This window comes from Pelophylax lessonae, assembly GCF_965119305.1.
Source record: "Pelophylax lessonae genome assembly, chromosome: 3".
NCBI lineage: Eukaryota > Metazoa > Chordata > Amphibia > Anura > Ranidae > Pelophylax > Pelophylax lessonae.
In genome coordinates, this window is record NC_138770.1 from 215,615,813 (window position 1) to 215,632,151 (window position 16,339).

Genomic DNA, 16,339 nt, shown 5'->3' on the forward strand with positions numbered 1-16,339 from the left:
CTGAAGGTTTGAGGGTGCTGCCTGTTCCATACTCCCCCTACTCCTAGCCTTTTAGGGGTACAAACAATAGTAATTGGGGCCTAGTGTGGTTGTGTACGTGTGATATACATACACTTTTTTTGGATCATATTTTCTATTCCGCTATTTAATCAAAAACCTTTGGGGATCAGTTAAATTGGGGGATAGTCTGTGTTGGTACGTGTGAGAGAGATCCACCTTTCCAAGTTGTTGGGGTTCATCTCATACTTCTGAAGGTTTGAGGGTGCTGCCTGTTCCATACTCCCCCTACTCCTAGCCTTTTAGGGGTACAAACAATAGTAATTGGGGCCTAGTGTGGTTGTGTACGTGTGATATACATACACTTTTTTTGGATCATATTTTCTATTCCGCTATTTAATCAAAAACCTTTGGGGATCAGTTAAATTGGGGGATAGTCTGTGTTGGTACGTGTGAGAGAGATCCACCTTTCCAAGTTGTTGGGGTTCATCTCATACTTCTGAAGGTTTGAGGGTGCTGCCTGTTCCATACTCCCCCTACTCCTCATCTAGCCTTTTAGGGGTACAAACAATAGTAATTGGGGCCCAGTGTGGTTGTGTACGTGTGATATACATACACTTTTTTTGGATCATATTTTCTATTCCGCTATTTAATCAAAAACCTTTGGGGATCAGTTAAATTGGGGGATAGTCTGTGTTGGTACGTGTGAGAGAGATCCACCTTTCCAAGTTGTTGGGGTTCATCTCATACTTCTGAAGGTTTGAGGGTGCTGCCTGTTCCATACCCCCCCTACTCCTCATCTAGCCTTTTAGGGGTACAAACAATAGTAATTGGGGCCTAGTGTGGTTGTGTACGTGTGATATACATACACTTTTTTTGGATCATATTTTCTATTCCGCTATTTAATCAAAAACCTTTGGGGATCAGTTAAATTGGGGGATAGTCTGTGTTGGTACGTGTGAGAGAGATCCACCTTTCCAAGTTGTTGGGGTTCATCTCATACTTCTGAAGGTTTGAGGGTGCTGCCTGTTCCATACCCCCCCCTACTCCTCATCTAGCCTTTTAGGGGTACAAACAATAGTAATTGGGGCCTAGTGTGGTTGTGTACGTGTGATATACATACACTTTTTTTGGATCATATTTTCTATTCCGCTATTTAATCAAAAACCTTTGGGGATCAGTTAAATTGGGGGATAGTCTGTGTTGGTACGTGTGAGAGAGATCCACCTTTCCAAGTTGTTGGGGTTCATCTCATACTTCTGAAGGTTTGAGGGTGCTGCCTGTTCCATACCCCCCCTACTCCTCATCTAGCCTTTTAGGGGTACAAACAATAGTAATTGGGGCCTAGTGTGGTTGTGTACGTGTGATATACATACACTTTTTTTGGATCATATTTTCTATTCCGCTATTTAATCAAAAACCTTTGGGGATCAGTTAAATTGGGGGATAGTCTGTGTTGGTACGTGTGAGAGAGATCCACCTTTCCAAGTTGTTGGGGTTCATCTCATACTTCTGAAGGTTTGAGGGTGCTGCCTGTTCCATACTCCCCCTACTCCTCATCTAGCCTTTTAGGGGTACAAACAATAGTAATTGGGGCCTAGTGTGGTTGTGTACGTGTGATATACATACACTTTTTTTGGATCATATTTTCTATTCCGCTATTTAATCAAAAACCTTTGGGGATCAGTTAAATTGGGGGATAGTCTGTGTTGGTACGTGTGAGAGAGATCCACCTTTCCAAGTTGTTGGGGTTCATCTCATACTTCTGAAGGTTTGAGGGTGCTGCCTGTTCCATACTCCCCCTACTCCTCATCTAGCCTTTTAGGGGTACAAACAATAGTAATTGGGGCCCAGTGTGGTTGTGTACGTGTGATATACATACACTTTTTTTGGATCATATTTTCTATTCCGCTATTTAATCAAAAACCTTTGGGGATCAGTTAAATTGGGGGATAGTCTGTGTTGGTACGTGTGAGAGAGATCCACCTTTCCAAGTTGTTGGGGTTCATCTCATACTTCTGAAGGTTTGAGGGTGCTGCCTGTTCCATACTCCCCCTACTCCTCATCTAGCCTTTTAGGGGTACAAACAATAGTAATTGGGGCCCAGTGTGGTTGTGTACGTGTGATATACATACACTTTTTTTGGATCATATTTTCTATTCCGCTATTTAATTTAACTGGGCCTCCATGCGAGACCTGTGTGCCTTGTTGCGCTGTTTTGAGTACTCCACCAACATGGCCAGTGGCAATGACGCCGTTCTCAGCTTAACTATCCCACTTCTATGCCTCCTTGAAAAAACAATTCGGGCGATGATGGAAGAGGATGTGGCACAGGATGAGGAGGAGGAGGAGGATGAAGAGGTAACATTTCCAAGGCTTTCAGGGCAGTCATTCGCAAGGGGCTCCGAGGGTGGGTTCCTGCACACGCAAACGCCAGGGACGCAATTGTCCAGCAGGGGCACAGTTCTGGAGGATGAGGAGGATGAGGAGGAGGAGGAGCTGGAGGAGGAGATGGAACCATGTTCACAGCAGGGTGGCACCCAGGCCAGCTCATGGCCATCACTGGTGCGTGGCTGGGGGGATACAGAGGACACGGACGATACACCTCCCACAGAGGACAGCCTTTCGTTGCCTCTGGGCAGCCTGGCACACATGAGCGATTACATGCTGCAGTGTCTCCACAACGACCGCCGAGTTGCCCACATTCTAACTTGTGCTGATTATTGGGTGGCCACGCTGCTGGATCCCCGTTACAAGGACAACGTACCGTCCTTAATTCACTCACTGGAGCGCGATCGCAAGATGCGCGAGTACAAGCGCACGCTGGTAGACGCCATGCTGCTGGCATTCCCATCTGACAGCGGGGCCACAGTGGAAGCACAAGGCAGAGGAGGAGGAGGAGGAGGTCGCCAACGCAACCAGGGCACCGCCAGCACCTCAGAAGGCAGGGTTAGCATGGCCGAAATGTGGAAAAGCTTTGTCAGCACGCCACAACAAACAGCAGCACCAGCAGCTCAGATGGAACGTCTTAGCAGGAGGCAGCATTTTACCAACATGGTGGAGCAGTATGTGTGCACACGCCTACATGTAGTGAATGACGGGTCTGCCCCCTTCAACTTCTGGGTCTCCAAATTGGGCACATGGCCTGAGCTTGCCCTTTACGCCTTGGAGGTGCTGGCGTGCCCTGCAGCCAGTGTATTATCTGAACGGGTATTTAGCACGGCTGGGGGCGTTATAACAGACAAGCGCAGCCGCCTGTCCAGAGACAATGTGGACAAGCTCACGTTCATTAAAATGAACCAGGCATGGATCCCACGGGACTTTTCCGTACCTTATGCAGAATAGCAATGGATACCGACCTTACCCACCCATTGTTCCATTTTTGCTCTTTCTCACTCTTTTGGGGTGTACCCTCATTTAAAATTTTTGAAAAGAAGCAGTGTTGGCTACCTCGTCCTCCTCCTCAGGGCCAGATTAATGTAGGGGCTATTGGAGCTGCAGCTCCAGGCCCCTACCTTTTATATAGGCCCCGGGTTGGCCATATTCACTGTTACCGCTCTTCTGTCACTTGTAAACACAGAAGTCTGGCTTCTATGCTCGCTTCCCCAGGCAGCACCCTCAGAACCTCCCCACACAGCGTGAAGGCCGGACAAGGAGGGACAGTTGGCGATGCATGGATGTGTTTATGGGCTTCAGAGACAGCATCCCATGTTGAATTAGGCATGCATGGCTGCACCCTTCCTCCTCTGGGTGCATGGCAAGGCACGGCCCTTAAGGCCCTTCAAAATCCTCAGCACCAAGCCCATGATGCTGTTAATCCGGCCCTGGTCCTCCTCCACCGCCGCTTCCACCTACACCGCCCATAGGTGTGCGCAGCCTATTGCATTAAGGTGTGCACCCCAAAGTTGAAATACACATGCATGTGTTTGCCAGCAGGGAGAGTAATGTATCGGGGCCATGTACCTGTAGGCAAGGAGAAATAGAGCAGAGCAGGTCCCAGGGAGATCTTTCCCATCTCCTCACTGGCAATGCTATGTGCCCTAGGTGATTAGGGTGTGCCCAGGCACACCCAGCACACCCTGTGCGCACGCCTATGTCACCGCCACATCCACCACCACCTCAACCTCCCTCCTACTCCATATGGGCCTCGTCCTTCAGAGATGAAGAAGAACATTGTTTTATTTTTCTGTTTTTTTTTGTTGTTTTAAGTTATTTCCCTATCCACATTTGTTTGCAGAGCACTTGCCATGCTCTTAATTACGTTTTGCTGCCATTTGCAGCACTCTAGCCCTTTCCTTTGGTGTTTTAGAGCCATTTTAGTGCCTTAAAGTTCGGGTCCCCATTGACTTCAATGGGGTTCGGTGTCCGGGAAAAGTTCGGTAAAAGTCCGGGACACGGACCCGGACTTTTTTTTAAAGTTCGGCCGAACCCGTCGAACACGGACATCTAGGTGTCCGCTCAACCCTAGTCAGAAGTCAAGTCTAAGTACAGTCCAGGACTTTTGAGCTGATCAGAGTGTCAGAAATCAAGTTCAAGTATAGTTCAGCAAGTCAGTGTTTTTTTCAAGCACCAGCAAGCGTTGGTCAGCATCCAGTCGACGTCAAGACAGCGCTGAAAGACATTTTTCCACAAAGTGTCCCATTTGTACCTAGTTGAGCCAGAGGAGTATCCCACTCATTCCCTTCTCCCATCCCCATTATCAAATAAACAAAACCAACCAAAGATGCCAGAATGGTCATTGTCTCCAATCTCACACTGGGGTATTCAGGTTAAATGGGCTGAAGGTGTTACCGGTAACCATGGCAGACCCACATCAGGCCCAATGCCTGGTAAACCTGCTACATCCCTTTATTTTCACTTGGTGATTCGTTCAACAGTAAGTCTCTTATTTTTCCTTTAACAGACCAAGCTGTCCAGCATTGGTAAGGATTGGTAAGCTGTAACATTAGGGTGTGCACCCCAAAGCTCAACCACATTAATTAGCCTTTCCCCAACTCTCCATTCTGAAAAATCCCCCACAGCAGCTGGGGGAGAGGAGAGGAGGGAGGCCAGCAGCACTGCCAGGCAGGGGGGCCAACATGGAGGAAAGCCCGGGCAGTAGTAGAAATCAGCACAGCACGTAATGATTAGGATGTGCCAAGACACACCTGGCACACCCCCTGCCCACCCCTATGAATATATTACATTTTTGTTTTTGGGTTCAGTGCCCCTTTAATATTAGGTCTACTTTAATATAGTGTAGAGCTACCCCTGTTGGAGCCGCTGGCAGTTGGGACAATTTCTCCTGTGCACAGCAAGGCACACAGCATTTTCAACATTCTTCCACTGGCTCAATAATCAGTGTAGGGGTTTTGGTTTTGTGCTTTTATTGAGGAACAAAGAACTTGAGTGGAAAGCATGGGATACCGCGAACTGTAGAAACTGTAGAACTTGAGGACTGCTAGGTTTATGACTGCTCTGTACAAGTTGTATTGCACAACTTAGGCTGCAATGTGCTTTATCGTGATTAGTAGTAGTTAAACAACTCCTGGCTGTCTTGCACTGCTCCTGGCTGTACTAAGCACTGTCCATGAAAACGGCACACTCCTGGCTGTCTTGCACAACTCCTGGCTGCACCCAATACCGGTTTGCAGTGTGAATCACCCCACCGTCCCTTTTCCAATGAATAGCTGGATCAAATACTCACTCAGTCCCAGAAAATGGAGCTTTCTCACTCCTGATCTCTTGGCTTTTTGTCCAAACGCTGACCCAGTCTCTCTCTCCGGTAGGTTCCCAAGTCCTAACTGGGACTTTAATGACTGCACAAGACTCCCGAGCCTTCTCTCCTCCATCTCTCTGCCCCCAGGGCAGAGTGCCCAGCACAGGGTCTCCTCCAGATAGCTGGACCCTGGAATAGACTCCTCAGCCACATACCCGACCTCCCTCTCCAGGGATTGACAAGGCTTCTCTCCTCCTTCTCTCTGCCCCCAAGGGCAGAGTGCCCAGCACAGGGTCTCCTCCAGATAGCTGGACCCTGGAATAGACTCCTCAGCCACATACCCAACTTCCCTCTCCAGGGATTGACAAGGCTTCTCTCCTCCTTCTCTCTGCCCCCAGGGCAGAGTGCCCAGCACAGGGTCTCCTCCAGATAGCTGGACCCTGGAATAGACTCCTCAGCCACATACCCGACCTCCCTCTCCAGGGATTGACAAGGCTTCTCTCCTCCATCTCTCTGCCCCCAGGGCAGAGTGCCCAGCACAGGGTCTCCTCCAGATAGCTGGACCCTGGAATAGACTCCTCAGCCACATACCCGACCTCCCTCTCCAGGGATTGACAAGGCTTCTCTCCTCCTTCTCTCTGCCCCAGTGCAGAGTGCCCAGCACAGGATCTCCTCCAGATAGCTAGACCCTGGAATAGACTCCTCAGCCACATACCCGACCACCCTCTCCAGGGATTGACAAGGGATCCACAAACATTCAGGCTGCTGGTTCTGCCCTTCCTCCCACTATACTTTTGGAAACCTCATGAAGACCGGAGGAAGTAGCAGAACAGCAGCTTGTGAGACACTGATCAAACTAAAACAATTAGCCCCCTACTCCTATGCCTACAGAGGAGCTAAATAAATTTACCTAGCAGCATACCCCAACTAGGAGGTTGCTACAGTAGCCTTATATCACAATTTGTCCTGCACATGCCTTTTTCTCTATAATAACATTATCAAAACAATTATTATTTTGGTAATTTTCATATTTTTGTGCATATTACCGTAAAGACATAGTCACTGTTCCCACATCCGTGTCCACCTGGTGTTATGTCGTCATTAATTCTCAGTCAGTTTATAACCAAGAACAATGATGAATACATTTACTCGGTCATCATAACCTAAAACATACTGTAGTGCAGTCTAGAACAGTTATTTCCATTATTTTCATTAACATATGATATATACAGAGGTAACATGAACAACCATGTAGCTCTTCCTATGAATAAAGCTGAAGGGGGTATTAAACCCAAAAACTAAAATGTATTAAATTGAAGCTCACCAGTTCGATGTGGTGGCTACATTCATTTTCTTTTTTAGGTTGTTTTTCAACTTACTTTAACAGACCAAGCTGTCCAGATAAAGTAGCAGTTAGAGGGTTGAGACAAACCATTTACCACTGACAAGGGTGCTTACAATGGTCAGCTTTTATTCATTTATATGTAGGTGGGGTACAGCTTGGTGTGGAGGCAATAATTCCCACAGTCAGGTGCACAATAAAACTTGTATTGAAGTAATGTAGCAACAGTTCACAGAATACCTGGTAAGACAGCTTCCCAGCCGGGCACACTCACAGTTTCCAATGACGTGAAAAAGCAGGACCCCTTTACATTATACAGCCCCCCCATGGAACCCTTTACATTATACAGCCACCCAATGTAACCCTTTACATTACACAGTTACCGCCCCCCCCCATGGAACCCTTTACATTATACAGCCCCTTCCCATGGAACCCTTTACATTACACAGCTTCCCCCTTAGAACCCTTTACATTACACAGCCCCTGCCCCCCCCAATGGAACCCTTTACATTATGCAGCCCCTGCCCCCCCTGTAGAACCTTTTACATTACACAGCCCCCCCCCCATAAACCCTTTACATTTTACAGCCCCTCCCCCATGGAACCCTTTACATTACACAGCTTCCCCCTTAGAACCCTTTACATTACACAGCCCCTGCCCCCCCCCCAATGGAACCCTTTACATTATGCAGCCCCTGCCCCCCCCCGTAGAACCCTTTACATTACACAGCCCCCGCCCCCCATAAACCCTTTACATTATACAGCCCCCCATTGGAACCCTTTACATTACACAGCCCCCGCCCCCCAATGGAACCCTTTACATTACACAGCCCCTGCCCCCCCTAATGGAACCCTTTACATTACACAACCCCCGCCCTCCCATGGAACCATTTACATTACACAGCCCCCCCCACCCCTCTTGACCCCTTACATTACACAGCCCCCCCCCCACACCTCTAAACCCTTTTACATTACACAGCCCCCCCCCATGGGCCCCTTTACATTACACAGCCCCCCATAAACCCCTTTACATTACACAGCTCCCCTCACACCTTTGAACCATTTTACATTACTCAGATCCCCCCCATGAACCTCTTTACATTACAGAGCCCCTCATGTGCCCCTTTACATTATCCAGCCCCCCATGGACCCCTTTAAATTATACAGCCGCCATGGAACCCTTTACCTGATACAGCCCCCCCATGGAAGCCTTTAATTATACAGCCCCCACCCCCTAATAGAAACCTTTACATTACACAGCCCCCGCCCCCATAGAACCCTTTACATTATACAGCCCACACCCCCCATAGAATCCTTTACATTACACAGCACCCCATTGGAACCCTTTACATTACACAGCCCCCCATAGAACCCTTTACATTACACAGCCCCCCATAGAACCCTTAACATTATACAGCCCCCGCCCCCATAGAACCCTTTACATTTTACAGCTCCGCCCCCCAATAGAACCCTTTACATTATACAGCCCCCCCAATGGAACCCTTTATAATACAAATCCTCCGCCCCTCCCCTTCTTACCTTATTAGGAGGAGAGCGGAGCAGGAGGAACTGTGTCTGGAGCAGAACGGAAGAGAGAGACTCACCAGCGCTGAATAAACAGCAGGAACTGTCTTAGCAACCAATCACCTGCTCATTAACTAGCAAAGTTAACTCCAGCAGCGCCCGCTGTTTATTCAGCGCTGGTGAGTCTCTCTCTTCCGTTCTGCTTGAAGCAATTCCTCCAGCTCCGCTCTTCTGTGTCGATGAGAAAATGGTGCAGTCCAGCGGTGGCTCCCTGACACCCTTTAACATGTGGCACCCGGGGCTGACTGTCCCCCCTGTTGGTACGACACTGCTTGGTGGCCTCAGGTTCTGCACACAATCTTATAAGTTTTAATAACTCCTGGCATGTTAAGTAAAGAGATGTTGTTTCATAGAATTATAACATTCTGTCCTCTACCCAAACCCTGAATAGACTCATCTGCATTATTATTTGATTGAGGAGAAGAAAACTTTAGTTGCTCTGCATCATTACATGTTTTATTAGCAGCAGTTATGCATTACATAGTCCTATTTGACACATCAGAAATGATCAGTCATGCCTGTCTTGTTTGTTTTCCAATTTCCTTTCCTATTTCAAGAAAGGTTGTAAGCAAGTGCCTACTGAACATTGTACGTTAGGCTTTTATTTTTATATATAAAGTTTTGCCCTCTACTTATGTTCTGGTAGTGAGGGGGTTAGCTTGTGGTTCTGCTGCCTCTTCTGTGTTTTCTGTGTTTATGTGCCTGCCCCCTGATGGAAGCACATAAATACATATCGTAGTAACAGCAGCCTCATGGTCAGTCCAGGGCATGGGAAGTCAGGATTGAGAACTTGTTGTAATGTAGTGCAAAGGACTTCTTATTACAGAACCCTTGGACAGTAACCCAGAGCAGGGTTTCAGTATGTGGACTGTTGTAAAGGTCTTTGTCACACTAAATTGAATGGACTGTACCATGGGGACCAGGGGAACACATTTAGAAGATTTAAATAATACTTTTGACCAGCCAAAAATGGTTCTATTTTTGTGGAAGAAATATTAATGTTATGTAACATGTGAAGGAGAATTATACAGTAGAGTTTAACAAGTGAATAGGCTGGTCTAAAGATACTAAAAGGGAGCGCAGTATATACAAGTGATGTATCACGCATAACTAATGAGGCTTTTCCACTGCATGGTACGGCTCGGTATGGCTCACTTTGGCGCTTTTCCACTGCATGGTACCGCATGGTACGTGCTTGAACGGTTCGGTGCGGTTTGGTACAGCGGCACTTTTCCACTACATGGTACGGCTCGGTACGGCTCGCTTGAACAGTACCACCTCGGTTGGGGTTCCAAGCGGGCCGTACCTATACCATATCCCACAATCCTTTGCATGCAGCCTTGATTGTTTGTCACTACTAGCCACTGATTGGTCAGAGAATTGTTGTAATCCCACCCACTTACTACTTTAGTGGAAAAACAAACCGAGCCGAGTAGAGCCTATACCAGTGATGGCGAACCTTGGCACCCCAGATGTTTTGGAACTACATTTCCCATGATGCTCATGCATGCTACAGTGTAGATGAGCATCATGGGAAATGTAGTTCCAAAACATCTGGGGTGCCAAGGTTCGCATCACTGGTACAGTGCTGAAACGTGCCGACTCGTACCATGCATTGGAAAAGCAAAACTAGCCGAGCTGGGCCAAGCAGTGCCGAGTGGAGCCGAGCCGGTACTCGCAGTGGAAAAGCGCCATTAGTTAGGTCATAGCTAACCTTGTGAGTTGAAAGAGAAATCTCATGCTGGAAGAAATGTGTATAACAAACCAGTGAGGTTATGTGTTTGTTCAGAGGATTTTTCCGTGTAACCTTTATGGTTGAGGTGTGTGTAACAAATATGCAGAAGAAATAGGAGCCAATCTTGAGGAGGGAGTGAAACATAGTCAAGATGTGACATAAGACTCATGGAGAAAAGTGTATATTCAATATTACTTTCTCAAAATGCTTGGAGCCAGTCGGAGACAGATAGGTGAAGATAGGTGTACTGGGACATTGGTTGTAGTGCAGGCGAGCTTGCACCTTCTGTCAGTGTCTAAAAGGGGAGAAAGTGTAACAGGCTTCTGACCTCAAAAAATGATGTGCCATTCAGCCCCCCCCCCCCCCCCACACACACGTATAAACTCAGGAATGCCAATGGGAACTTCATTTCATCTCCCACCCCACGGAAGTTCTCCAGATCTTTTCTAAATTTTACCAGGACCTTCTATCTTCACCAACCTCCCTTCCTTTTTCCGCGTCTAAGACCTGACTAGATTCTTTCTCTTCCGAGGAACAGATGCAGACCCTGAATGCCCACTGCACAGAAGCGGAATTTATTTTGATAATAACCTCCCTGAAACCATCTAATGCCCCAGGCCCAGACAGATTTTCGGCCTCTTAATATAAAACGTTATGGCCGTTTGACTCCCAACCTGAAAAACCTTTTTAATTATATTCTCAAAGGACACACCTTCCCCGACGATATGTTTATGTCCCTAATCCCCAAATCAAACAAGGATCATACCCTCCCTCAAAATTATCACCCTATCGCGGCAATCGCGGCCAACGGACCCGAGAATTGGCTTCCCCTGTGGCAAATCTGCTGGTCGGCAAGTGGTTAACATGTATTTTCATGCACATTGTGTTGCGTTACTTTGCTTTTTTATGTGTGTGGCATGTGTATTCATATCATCTGTGACAGGTCCCTGGAAGGTAAAAAAGCTAACATTTTATTTTTTATATTTTTACTATCAGTTGTATTGCAATGCATTCACATGCATTCAAGTGTGTTACATTAAAATGCAGGCAGGTTACATTTTAATGCAACACACATGTACACTCAGTGCCAGGACAAGGGGTGGGCAGGAGGGTCGGTTGCCTCATGTGAGGTGGGGGGTGCCACAAGGAGATTGGGAGGGGATTTGTGTTGGAAGGAGGAATTTAGGGGGGGGCAGGGAGTAAGTATTGTTCTAGTTGAGGAAATTCGGGGGGGGGGGGGTTGCTAGGAGTGGTGATTTAGGGGGATTTGTATTGGGAGGGGGGGTGGGGAGGAAGAAGATTAGTGCTAGAAGGAAGGATTTGGGGGGAATTTGTGCTGGAAGGGGGGATTTGAAGTGGGGGGGATGTGTGCACTGTGTACACAACAATGTGTGTGTGTGAACGAGATAGAGAACCATTATTTTCTATATGCTTGTACATAAAAACGCAGTCATAAGGAGTACAGAGTGCGATAACTACTACAACTCATCATATAACTACTACAACAAATCATTTTCTGTAGGCAAATTATTAATAAAATAAACCATGTTAAATTGCCATGAATTAACACACTTTTTACAGCTTTGGCATCGGCTGGAGGTCTAATACTCGGGCGGCACAGTGGTGTAGTGGTTAGCACTTTCACCTAGCAGCAAGAGGGTCGCTGGTTCGAATCCCAACCACGACACTACTTGCCTGGAGTTTGTATGTTCTCCCTGTGCCTGCGTGGGTTTCCTCCGGATACTCTGGTTTCCTCCCACACTCCAAAGACATGCTGGTAGGTTAATTGCATCCTGTATAAAAAAAAAAAAAAAATTGTCCCTACTGTGTATGTATGTGAGTTAGGGACCTTAGAGTGTAAGCTCCTTGAGGGCAGGGACTGATGTGAATGTACAATGTATATGTAAAGCGCTGCGTAAATTGACAGTGCTATATAAGAACCTGAAATAAATAAATAGCAAGAGTTATTCAGGCTCAGCGTTTACCCTGGGAATTGCCAACATCCCTTTATGATATATCCATAGAAAAATTCCCCTGAGGAGTGGGACTTTAAAGGCAATGACCAGGACTTGAGTATACCATGAGTATAAATGGTTTATTCAGTGTGCATGGTACAAAATATTATTATGAACAAACAAATGGAAAAAAGGTAACATGACATTAAAAAAGGTGGCCATAAATTACGTCTCATGTATTTGGGAATGACTGAGATGTCCAAAGGAGACCAGACGCGTTTCGGTCAATCGCCTTTTTCAATGGTCCGAAAAAAGACAAATCTCAGACTGGAAATGTAAGAATACAATAATCAATATTAAGCAGTAATACTAGTACAAATATATGGTAGTATAAACAGTGGTACAAAAGAGTACAATTGTATGCATATAAATTACAAAGTGTCTATTATACCAAAGAACATGAAATATATTATTCAAAAATATATCAACCATTGTGATGTATGGGTACAAACCAGATGAGAACATCCTCTGTGAGACGGAAAGGGGAGAGGCCACATAAGAGTTAAAATCAAGCGAGTTAGAAAACTGTGTTTCCAAGAGCAGCTGCTGGTGTCTATATGACTCTAATTGTATCTTTTTTCTCCAAGTGTGTAATTATCTATATTGTTATTCGTTATAGATTAGGGGGAGTCAGAGCCCCAACATAGCTTTGACAGGATAGGGTAGAAAAAAACCCCAGCAGCCAAGGTAGCCACGCCTATCCAACAAATGTTCCCTCAAGGATCCCAAGTATCGGTCAGCAACAAGGGGCGTCTATAGAAGAAAAAGATAGAGTAAATCATATATGTCCCATCATGGGAAGACCACTATCGAACATAAATGGCCATAACTTGTTAAAAAGGATGTACCGTAAATATCCTGTAGGATCTTATATCTCCATTGGTTGGTGTCAATAGGAGAAGGGTTGTGTGTCGAAATTGAAGGGTAACATATTTCTATAAGTCGGTTACCTAAAGAAGAGGATAATGCCTGTTTTTGAGTAACCACGGTACATGAGATCGCTCTTTCACATTCTTTGCTAATACTATTATCCGAGCCCTAGCGGAAATTTACGCAACTTATAAGTAGTCAATTATAGATCTTCTAGTGCTGCCCTGTTCTAGGTACAGCCTTTCTCTCATTTCAAATGCCTATATTATATTTAAAATTCAATATTTAAAATTTGGGGGGAGTGGAGGTAAGTGGCGCTGTCTGAAATAGGAAATAGGGAATATAAATATATTGGTGGGTCAATTTATATTGTGTAATAAATAGAGTAAAATGTGTTGAAATATTAAATACACAAAGTAAAAAGTGATATACAGTGAATAATTAAAAATATAAAGAGTGTTGAAAATTGTTAAATATTTTTGTGAAAGTAAAAGTGTATAAAGTTATTCCAAAATAAGTGTCACAAAAATAAATAAATTCTGTGTGTAACAACCAAATGTGTAAAACTGAGCCACTTATAAAACACACTTATAATTCAATAAATAAGGTGATACATTGTTGCATAAATAAATAAATAAATTAAATATTGTTAAATTACAGTGCTCTTATTCAAGTGCATACATCTGCTAGTGATCAGAGGTTATATAGCAATATTTAAATTAGGTGAATCAAATTATAAAAAATCAGATCATATGCAATGTCCCAGCAACTTGCGTAAAAAGTTCAAAAAAATATATAAAAAATAAAAATATATAAAATATAAATAGTGCCACAAATACACAATCAGGTGTAAACAAGTCCCAAAATAGAGAGGAGGGAAAAAAATGTCAGGAGGAAGTGGATTCCAGGGATTCAGAAATGGTGGGGGTGCTCAATATGGAAATAAGTGCTCCCCTCCTATTGATCCCGCACTCACCAGATGGTGGTACCCCTACGGGGGTAAACAGCGTTTGGGGTGACTCCCAGGGGTCCCTCCGAAGGCTGGCTAAGTATCCACTTAATCCCGACCTCCTATCATATGCTCTTCTCCAGGGTAATTAATAAGTGAAAAATCCTCATAGGCACTCCGATGTGTAAGGGAGATATCCAGATGAAAAGGAAGAAAAAGGCTCCAATAGTGAAGTATTGTAATAAAATGGTCCTTTATTAAATCATAAAATACAGTACTCACATTTAAAATAAGAGAAAAGTGCATGTATGTCCTAGGGACCGCAACACCCTCGTGTAGCGGTTGTTCCGGGACGCGGTGCGTTCCACCGGCCGGATGTGCGTCTCAGTCAACAGGAAGCGGAAAATTTATTCTCAATAACAACGACCATGTTCCGAGGCACAGGCTTTGACAGTCTCCTACTTTCCTATAGAGAACATGGAAAAAAAGAAGCTCAAGATACAAAAATTGAATCCCTGACTTTTGAGTTAAAAAAGGCAGTGGAAAAGAAGACTAACCTTTACCTTCATATAGACAATTTTGAAACATACAATAGGGAAAACCTGAACCCCTTAGGTCTAAGGGTTCAGATCTTTCCCACCATTGAAGATTTAGATGAGACCTTTAAATCAAAATGGGAGGCAAATCTTCAATTATGCTCTAGGAACATGATGTGTCTTTTGATTGAAGAGTATCAAAAACGCATCAAAGAACTGGATCGTATTATCAAAAGACTATACGAACAACTTGAACAACACCTAGACACCCCTAAATTCAAAAGCCTAGAGAATAACATCAAAAATCAACTTGACAAAAACATTAAATTTAACATCAGTAAAAAAGAACAAAAATTATGTAGAGATCGCATAGCCTTTCGTGACAAAAAAGCTTACAAATGGAAGCAACGTCAGATACAACCCCGATCCAAAAGACGGGACTTAACTAGAGCAGATTCAAATCTAGGGTCTAATTCCTCCATCAATTCGTCACTTTCTTCCTCTTCACAGCAAACTCAAAGTAGGGGCAAACATACTAAAACTAAGCGATCTCTTCCCCAAGAGGAAAATATGAATGCAAGTAAACGTCCCCCCACTCCATCAGGATCTACGTCTCTGTCGAATGACGAATATCAATTTTCCGGTCAAAAACACCTTAGAAACAAAACATACGGTCATTACTGACACAACTCATGCCATGGCAGCAGAGAGTGTGATAAGTGAAGAACCTTCATGAAACGCAATCACCCCCACTAGCTATCAACAACCATCTTTAAATGACAATAGTGATATCATAAACCTTTCTGAGTACACACTTTCAACAGCTCAAATTACTTTACTACGAAAAGGTCTAACTTTTTGTCCTGCCATGGACATAGACAAATTCGAGTTAAAAAAAGACCTAAATCTATTATTATTAAAATTATTTTGCAAAGTCAGCATGCACAAAAACACTACCCAAAACTACTACAACCCAAATCTAAAAAATTAGATAATGCAGCACTAGACAGGTTGATTTCCCTCCTGGAGGAACAGGATGGTCTTGACCTCATTGATAGAATCAATTTGGATTCCCTAATAGGCGAGCACTCTCAATCAAACTTATTCGCTCAATTTCAAAAAAAGTCTGATAAATTTCCAGCATTGAACTCTAACACAAATTTGTCAGCCTTTGTCATGTTGGTGTCCAGTGAAGTCGAAAAAATTAAATTATCTCCTCAAAAAAGGATTCCCAACCTCAGTTATGAAGAAAGCGAGGCACTGACCGCGCTCACAAAGCAACTACAATTGACCATCAAACCCTCCGATAAGGGGGGTAATATTGTCATCATCAGTTGGATCGGCGCGGCTACCTTGGCTGCTGGGGTCTTTTTCTACCCTATCCTGTCAAAGCTATGTTGGGGCTCTAACTCCTGCTCTTACGAATAACAATATAGATAATTACACACTTGGAGAAAAAAGATACAATTAGAGTCATATAGACACCAGCAGCTGCTCTTGGAAACACAGTTTTCTAACTCGCTTGATTTTAACTCTTATGTGGCCTCTCTCCTTTCCGTCTCACAGAGGATGTTCTCATCTGGTATGTACCCATACATCACAATGGTTGATATA

At 44.7% G+C, this 16,339-nt stretch overlaps 1 protein-coding gene across 1 annotated transcript in view; it reads left to right on the top strand.

The window, feature by feature from the left end:
• The window catches only part of LOC309551190 (ceruloplasmin-like), a 192,301-nt gene that overhangs the window by 9,155 nt on the left and 166,807 nt on the right, over window positions 1-16,339 (top strand). The gene's annotated exons all lie outside the window — the stretch shown is intronic.